Below are 10,125 nucleotides of genomic sequence, written 5' to 3' on the forward strand. Positions count from 1 at the left end.
GGAGGTTCACCTTAGTTCATGCATTAAGTTTAGGGCTTCTGATGACCCTGAAGGCACTATAAACTCCGCCGTGTGGCTAGTCACCGGAAGTCCACTCGCTGCTTTCTTCGGTGCATCCTTGCTGTCAGCCGCAAGAGCCCCATCCCGGGCCATTGGCTGATGTACTACCACCGCCGTCTCAGCTGGAGAATGACCCTTCCTGTCGTCTCTCTGGTTTTTCTTTTCTTTCCTCCCTCGCTGGCGGAGCTGGACCTTTCCAAAGCGGTAGCTTATGGTATAGTCCAGCTCCCGTAATCTGGTGACCGAAAGAGATCGACTGAGATCGTCAGCAGGGCTCCACCCCCGACTGCGTCCTTCCCAATGATTCTCCACTGGTCCGCCCGCAGCCCAGAGTTTTGGCCCCCGACGTAGCCCAGGACTTTTTCAGTCGATTTTTCGGCAGTATAGGGGAAGAAACCTCTAAAGACCTTAGCCCTAGGAATGTCCTCCTCCTCTACTGCCTTCAGTAGAAATTGTGGCTTCACTCTTCGATTTCTTTGTTTAAAGATGCTCTCCATTATTTCTTCTTAATGAGGAGCATCTGGTTGTTTTCCAGCAGGACGTCTGGGAAGCTCTCGTCAAGGACCCCAATCCTTCACGCAACTTTCTTATAACTCGGCTGTCCCCATTTGGCTCTTACTGTGGCACTGTTAGCCACAGTGGCCCACCGGTCCTTCCCTGAGTTGCTGGTTCTAGTTGTTTTATCACTTGTTGTTGACTTTTTCTGGTCGGTTGAATTGAGTGATCTATTGTCCCCCATCCGTATTGGCCCTCCGCCAGAAGTTCCTTTAGAGGTTATATCTTAGAGACAGGCCCCCCAACTTGGACTTTTTCAGATCTGCCTTTCCAGCGAGCCGTTAGATCTGTTTCTTTTTTTTTTTGAACCATTAGGGTTCAAGCAAAGCTTCCTGGCTTCACCTATGCTAACCCCTTGGTCCAGCAGCCTTTTAAAGCGCTTCTTCGCTGCACCACACATTTTCACCCTCTCAGAGGTACCAGCGTCCCTCTCGGGACTTGTGGCTGTATAACACTACTCTCCCGTTTTTCGTCTGAGAGCATCGATATTTGGGAGCATCCATCACTTCCCAACTTCTCAGACGATATGTTCTTCTCACTGATTGTGCCCGTCGCTGTTGATGTGCTGGTCCCGTAGCTGATCATGGACTCCAACGGCACTGTAGCAATTGACGCCGATGTCGTTTGCTCGCTAGAGTTTACAGGTGTTGCTGGCGGCACGATAGCCACGTTCGCTACACCGCAGGAAAATTCCACTCATGGATCCTGGGCCGCCGAGGGTGGCACAGTAGCCGTCGCCGCTGTTGTTGTTGCTGTTGTTTTTGTTTTCCGTATACTAGCGATCAAACTCCCCCTTGGCCACGCGGTCCTCGGCGTATGCTGTTCCACCTTGACTTGGGACGTCTGTCGTTAGCCGACTTCAAGCATCAGGCTGAAATGCTCAGGAACAAACAGTTGGCGTGTGACATAACCGCAGTCCCAACCCACGTCGCTTCACATTTCACTCACCATTTTGCTCTCCAGCGTTACCAGAGTGAACCACGTGGAGGTGACAGCACAATTTTACACTCCCAGCATTATGTTAGTGCCTCTTTAAATTTTGTTTTGTTTTATTTCAAAGATGTTCATCCTAAATATATGCAATTTTCGAAATATATTCGCATATGAATGAAAGCAGTTTTAATAATGTAGCAGTTTTCAAAGCTGAAATATCATTTTCTATTGTTGATTGGAAAAGTTCTATATTACAAACCATTTTTTAAACCAACTTTATTACTATTAATTTATATTTTAGAATTTTTTTATTATAGGTTATATACTGAGCTTATTTTAAAATAAATGCATTTTATATAAATTGACAGTACATTTGACTAATAATTTGTCATGATAATCAATATCACTACAATAATCATTACTTATATAATGGTAGAATAGTCAAAGACTATCAAGCTTTTTGTTTTGCCTTTCATATCGTATATGAAAGTTAATTGTGTGTACTATATAGGAAAACATAGAATAAAACTATATTGCACGCAAAATGAACTTCAATTTGATTTTCTTCTACATGAATGTTTTTTTTTTCTGAAAATTTTTAAGGACCTATCCTTTCTTGTAACGAAAAGAAAATAAAATACATAAAAAACTTGTAACCAAAATTATCCTTAAATAAAATAACAATAAAAAAACATCTCCTCGTTTACTTTACATTTTCGTTTTCCCAAGAACAAACAAAATAAAAATTCCCACTTGATGTCCTTAACAATATTCTGAAAAGAAACAAACGGTTTCTACTTTAAAATAAATAAAATAATTTAACAAAAACCAGAAAAAAAAAAGCATCAAAGGAAAAATTACAACATAAACAAGCAAACATAAAAGCCAAATAATCAAAGAAAAAAAAATCATACAAAAAAAAACAATCTTTGAGCAGCAAAAAGCATTCTTATTTTTTGCACGCTAAACATCCATTCAATTGGATTTAATAGCTAAACAAAATGGAAAAAAAAAATGAGAATTGCATTTAAACTGCCCCAATATATTATGACTTTTTATAGTTGAACCAGTCAATTAAAAGGGTTTTTAAAAATTCCGAACATTTTACTTATGTTCATTTAAATCACCTCACACTTAAGTATATTACTTAATTAAATAATTATACTTAGTTGTTACAATTTCCATTTGATTAAGACTACTTCTTCTATTTGATTATGATGGCCAAAACTTTCTCAGCATAAAATACTAAAAATATTCTTATTGCATATTACGACATCTTACAAATCTTATTATAACAATCTCGTATTATATTTTATATTGTTATCATCTCGAGCTTCCTTTAATTATACAAAATCCCATTTATTTGTCAAAAATTCAATAGAACAATTTAGGTATGTTATGTTCTTCTCATTTAACATATTATAGTTCATTTTACATTACATATAACCATTAAAATCCACCTTCTTGCATAACAACGTCCATAAAAAAAATACCAGAATCAGATGAATATTGTAATGCAATACAATTTTTATTACCCTTAAAAGACCTTTAATTCTTATTTCATTTGATTTACGATATATAATTTTTTCTTATTGTATTTTCAGTTTTAGAATAATCAAAAAACAAAAACTTTAATATTCCTGAGCTATTTCCAGTATTTCTGTCAGTGGGTAACATTTGCTTCTGTATAAAGATTTCAAATAAATCTTATCTCTTCAATAATAATCTTGTCAGTTTTGTTCTGATTACTAACTCATATAATAAGAATTTACAATAAGATTATTTCTTAATAATTTCAGACGCCTAAAAATATGCAATTTTACTTTTTAATTTTAAATTACATTGGATTACTATTGCATTCGTCATGCAAACTTTAGGAATCGAATATTTACCAATTTTACAGTTATACACTTCTAATTACAAAATGTAATATAAAGACAATTTTTATACATTATAGAACATTTTCCTTATAAACTATTAAAGAAAAATTTAGAAAATTTATACACAAAAATTATAAACGTATTATGACTTCATTTAGACCTCAAAATTTATTTTTATTATAAAAATTTTTAAAATATTTTATAACAAAATATTGTCTTATATTATATTATTTTTTTATTTTACAAAAAAAAAATTATATTTAAAAAAAAACAAAAACAAAAATCAAAAAATTAAAAAAAAAAGAAAATTAAATTTTCTAACAATTTTTATAGTACTTTAAGGCTATTATAAAGAGGACCATAAAAATTGAAATTGCAATATGTACGAGTACTTGTCCTGGATACAATAGAATAATTCCTCCATTTCATTTAATTTTTTTTTTTTTACTTTTACTTCTTTTGGGTACTTGTATTGTAATATTTTTTTTTTCTTTTGGTATTACTAAAACAAATTTTTTTGTACATATTTGTATTTTTCAGTGTTACACAAAATAACAAAGAATGAAAATTTCTTAAAAGAAAAATCAAAAAAACACTCAATAATACAAAAATATAAAAGAATTAAACCTAAGTTTAACCACAAAAATCTTCAAATTTCATGACATAGACAGGACATTTTTTATGAAAAAAAAATTGTGTAAAGGAATAAAATTTTATAAAGGGATGGTATATTGTATTGGTTGTATGTCTATCGACAAAAAAAATATACAGATAGTAGGTAGGAACCTATCCTATACAAAAATTTTAGTTTCTTGTAATTTTTGAAAAATAAATTTCGAAAAATGAAATAAGAAATTGTAAAATTTTTCTTTCCCTATTTCATTTTACATGGTGTTTCGTACAATAGTGCATTCGGAAATACCAGCGTGTATGCCTTCGTTTATAAGAAAAAAAACTTGTTCCACAATAGCCTTGCATCGCATTTGTTCTGGAAATTACTGCAAAATATTGACTCCAACAGGCAAAAAAAATTTTTCTACAGCTTTTTTTTTCTTAAAGTATAGAGTCTAAGACCAGGAGTGTTTGATATAATCGCAAATTTTAAACATTTGCTAGAAATTAGGTGCAATAAGCTATTCAACAAGCAAATATGTTCGCAAAACCATTCATTCAGACAACTGTTTATTACAGTTCAAGAAAATTTTCATTTAAAAGATTCCGAAACGTAGTCGTAGCAAGGCTAATTACTGAAAAACTACTTTAAACACATAAAAAAGTTGTTATATACGTTTAAAATGCACCATTATATTGAGTACCCTGTATAAGAAATATTATTGACTTAAAAACAATTTTCTTTTTGTTTTTGTAACAAAGGTTGGTGTTTATTTTAAAAAAAAATATTTGTCGTTTTAATTTTCTTTATTCTTTTGAAAAATATTAACATTTTCGCGTTAAGTGTTCTTTAAATAGAATAAAATTCTCGTATTATCCCGTTCTGATTGTCAAAACGATTTTTTCTTAGTTGTTGTTCTTGAAATATTTTACAATATTATCAAATGTAGCAGGCAGCCTTATAAAAATTCTTGAATTTTAAAACTTTTGTACTTGACATCGTTTTCAGACTTGTACCGTATGTATTTTTCATGGAAATTTTTTTCTTCAATATTATACTTGAATTCATTGAAAGAGATTATTTTTGTTAGTGCGTATAAAAGTTAGTGCAAAAATGTATTCTAAACTTAGAGCAAATTTATTATTGTAAATACATATTATGTGGTAATACTTCAAATACTTGTATAAATAACTTATATTAAATTTTGTTATATACACAATAATTAAAAAAAACACCTTCACAATTTCACAAACAAATATTTTATATTATTTACAAGCACATTTTATCCAATTTTAATGTTACGTATTTATTACAAAAATATGCAAATTTTATACAACATAACATTATATTGGAAAATTAAATTTCGTATGTATTTCATATTCTAAAAATAAACATAATACTGAATTTATTGATTATTTTGAAAATCATGTCCAAATCAAAGGTTTTTCAATTGAAAAAAAGTTTTATACTAATCACAATCGTATGCATTACGGTTTGTGCACATCATACTCGCATAATACTTTGTAAACACACTTTGAGAGTAACCGCATTCTTTATAATTCACATCGTATTGTAAGCAGTGTCTAATGTTCGGAACAAATAGTATTATCGGAAACTATAAGAAAATTATAATAAAAAATTTCATAAATAACATTAATCGTTGTGTACACGAAAATATAGGAACGAATAAAATCACATACTGACAACAATCATGAATATAAATGCACAACAATTCATGAGAATCCAAGTTCAAGGCCCCGAGATATCTGTATCTAGAGCGGGTCAAACCATCAGATAGAGTCCTCCGTGCCCCGATCGTTGAATCTACATCGCTTTGTACTTGATCTGCCAATTTTTTATACATATGAGTTAAAGGGCCCATGCAAAGTGCCAAATCATGATAGAATCCTCAGCGAAGCGCGGCTCTGCCTTACAATATCATGCCCGTGTTCCGTCGACTAAAAAAGTCTTTGGATCGCGACAGCCCCGCACGGGAGCGCAACAGCTCCGAAGCACGCCTTCCCACCCAGACAGCCACGACCTGGTCAAGACACCTCATAGAATGGCCCAAGCTCGGACCAGGCCCGATGAAGGAGGAATTTTCCCCTCACTTCACAAGATAATTGGCCTCCTCATTTCTAGGTATTCCTGTATGGCCGGGAGCCCACATAAGAGTGACTCTGTTATTCACACTCAGCTTTTTCAGATTGTTGAAGCAACTCCAGAATTTTATTCGTTACTTAATTAAACAAGAGAACAGAGAGGACTATAAATAGAATATTTTAGCGATATTTATTGGCAGGCATCCCCTAATTAAGCTCAGGAAATCGGCAACCGATACTTAAGAAACCATAGAAAATACACCACACAAATTACCGTTTTAAACATGGTATCTAAAAAGCTCTTACTATTTCTCACAATAATATTAGCTTAAAGTACTTATCACAGCTCATAGCATTTATTTTTAGTAAATATTTCAATATTGTAATTGCATGGACCTGTAATCATTACTGAACTATCAAAAACAGTGTAATCCTTAAAATATATAAATTTGTATATAAAAACAACATAAATATAATTAATGAGTAATAAATCAATTAAAGAGAATATTATTATTGACAATGCTCTCAAAACAGAAAAACTTATTAGTTAAGTACTTTTTTAGTTTTTTTTTTCAATTTTTGTTATTTATTGGCTTCTAATTTCTGAAAAACAACAAAAAATAGAATATTCAATAAAAAATATTTAATTTCTATGCCAACAATGCATTTCTATATCACACAGTCAATTCACTTTTAATACAATATTCATGCATAAAGAAATTATACAATATAATGAGAAAGCTTTATAATTAGTCAAGACTTTATTACTCAAAAAAAAAATAAAAACATTACAATAAATACTCCAAAAAAAAAGAGAGTGAAAAAAAATATAAAATAACAGCAGTAATTTTCATTGTCTGATAGTGACAGAATCACATTTTTTCTAATTATTTTTTAAGTTCAAAATCAGAAAAACTAGAAAAATACAAATTACAATGCAAATAATTTTAATTTTCTGGCAAGAGAAAAATTATAAGAGCAATTTAATCATATACAATATTAAGATATCTTTGAAAATCTTTGAACAACAAACGTACAAAATTATTGACGCCTAAAAGACTGCAATTACATACTTTTCGCATGTTAGTATAATATTCTAAGAAAAATTGGCTATTAGGTTTAATTGTGATTTCTATGTGTTACTTAGCAAAAAAACTAGTAAAGCAAAGTGTATGGAAAACAGCTAAAATCGTAACTATATACGAAAAATACGGAAATCCTCTCACAAACGAAATTTCAATTAATGAACTGTAAAAGCAGTTATGAAAGAGAAAAAGATTTTTTTTTTTTTGTAAAGAAAATTTTTTCTCTAATGATGCTATTTTTCAAATTTAATATAAAAGAAATGTTTATTTTATATTATACATTATCTACATGTATTCATACATAAATAAATATTATAATTAAAAAATGTAAGCTTGTATAATTATAATAATTAAAAAAATATTCAAATATTTAAAGACATAGGGTGTTAACAAAATTTTGTTATTAAATTTTAAATTACAACTCCAAGGAATTTGTAATTGAGAAATTTTTGAAAATTTCATTTAATTAGAAAACGTTTGCTAAATACAAAATTATTCACAGATTTAAAATAATTTTTTTTATATGATATTCAAAGTTCCATTTTCGAAGGATAACTTAAAAGAGTGGAAATTTTTCAAGTACAGTCTTAAATTAAATCTTGAATTAAAATTATATTTAAAGGAATTTCTATGAATTCCGCCAAATTCACGTTTTTTGCGACCAAACAATTTAACATGGGACTACATTATTGTTTTAGTAGATCATTCATATAGTACAGTTCCACTTTTTCTTTGTAATAAAACAATATTCTTTTTTATTTCCTCTTCTAATTCTGACTGTGCTCCTTATATAACATTTAAAGAATTTTTTTAACAAAATCACTTCATATACACACCATCTTATATAAATACCATTCTTATGTAACAATATGAATAAAATTAGAATAATAAGAAGAAAAAATAAAAGTAGTATACTAAAACAAAATGTCCTTATTTCATTTTTAATTAGCGTAAAATATTTAAATTTTCTTCACAGTTCTATTAAGAAGACAAATAAGAGAAAATTCAAGAAAATTAAATTTCCAAAGTTTTACTTTATAAAATGACTTTATTTTTTTTGCTTTTTTTTCTTGTACGGTTTTTAAGAGAAAAACGACAAATTCATCATCACAGCATCAACTCAGAACAGTAAAAATAAAAAGAAAAAATCAAGTTTAATAATTAGAAAAAAAAAATTCATAAAAAACCATTTAGCAAATGCAGCAGAAAAAATAAGAAAAAGAAGAAACAGAAATTACAAAGACTCCTTCTAGATAATTGATGAGGTCAACTATATTCGTTGTAAAATTTAAAGCTAAAAAAAAAATTAATGATGTCATTTAAATGAAATTTTAGAAAAAAATGGCAAATAGCGAAAATATTCTTAAGTTTTTGTCGTCTTACAAATTCGGTCAGGATATGAAGATGTTCAAATCCAAGAGTATTTAAAAGTACTGAGAAAGAAGTTCACCAGAAAGAGAGGTTGCAAAAACTTATACGCATTTTCATAACTGAATAGATACAAGCTCGTATCCCTTTGCTGTAATCTAAAGTCGAGGAAGTGTAGTCGAGCAAATGCAAGTTCAACAGGAATTTTGGTTCAATACAAGATAAAAGAAAGAAATTGGAGAATTCAGGTCCGGTTATTTATATTAATTATATTTCTGTGAGGACAGATGCGACGATATTTGAGTCAAAAACCAAAAGTGTTAAAGCTATCTGCAAAAAGGATATGGGAGTTAAGGTATAGCTGCTTCCATGTCTAACAGAAATGCAATCTTCAAGCCGTTCCCAATCTGTACGCTATTTCCAGGTGCATTATCAACCCGGTGCATCAAACTAGCTCATTTTATGTTGGATAACAAGGCCCATGATCTCGGAAGCAAATGAAATATTGAAGATATCCGTATAATGAATCTAATATATCCTACTTCACTGGCAGGTTTCCGTTCCTGAATTTTGATCGTATACGATTTGATAGAAACTTAGTCTTATTTTCAAGGAATATTTGAGAATTATGTAAATTTTTCAAGAAAAACGAAAGTAACATTTCACCTCTTTTTCAAAATTCTTCAATTTACACTATTTAATTAAAATCACTGTGATTTTTCTCATGTTTGTTTCACAAAAGAAATACTAAAAAAATCCCATTAAGTACTTGTAGGCTTACAAGTAGGTTTATAAACATCCACATCTATGTACATATTATGTAAATCAAATTTAAAATACAAAATATAAATATTATTTACAAATAGTAATTTATCTAAACCTCATTAAATAAAAAACACCATTTTTAAATTTAAATTGAAAAGCAATTTAAACTCTAAACGCAACATATCGGTGATTATTACACAAGAACAATTAACAAAATTATTTACATTATTTTTTGTATTATAAATTCCGTAATGATATAAAAACTAATAACATACAAAACTAAAATGAGTATAACCATTATATAATTGAACATACCAATATCATGATCCAGGTGATTTTGACCAAAATAAAAACAAGAAATTGAAAACATTTTTCACACATTTTTCACTCCTCGAAATAATTTGATTCATAAAATTGACTTTTTTATCACTTTCTCTAAAAAAAATAAAACAAAAACCAAAAATTCCAAACACTAGCTTTCACTTCCCTTAGATTCATGTATTTTCGAATTAATTATTTAGTTAATATTGCCATTGTCCACACAGTAACCGTTATTATCGTCCAAATGTTTTTACAATAAAATTCCGTATATTTAGGTTTTTTATTCAAAATTTAATTTTTCTTTTATTTATAATATGTAAACTAAAAACCAATCACCAACTCTTACATCCTGAAATTTGCATTTAACTGAATATATAGTATTCCAAAACAACACGTATATTTTGTTTTGTTTCCATGTTAAACAGATAGTGCAATACAATTAT

This window comes from Condylostylus longicornis, unplaced genomic scaffold (assembly GCF_029603195.1).
Source record: "Condylostylus longicornis isolate FDR11 unplaced genomic scaffold, ASM2960319v2 ptg000031l, whole genome shotgun sequence".
In the NCBI taxonomy this organism is placed as follows: domain Eukaryota; kingdom Metazoa; phylum Arthropoda; class Insecta; order Diptera; family Dolichopodidae; genus Condylostylus; species Condylostylus longicornis.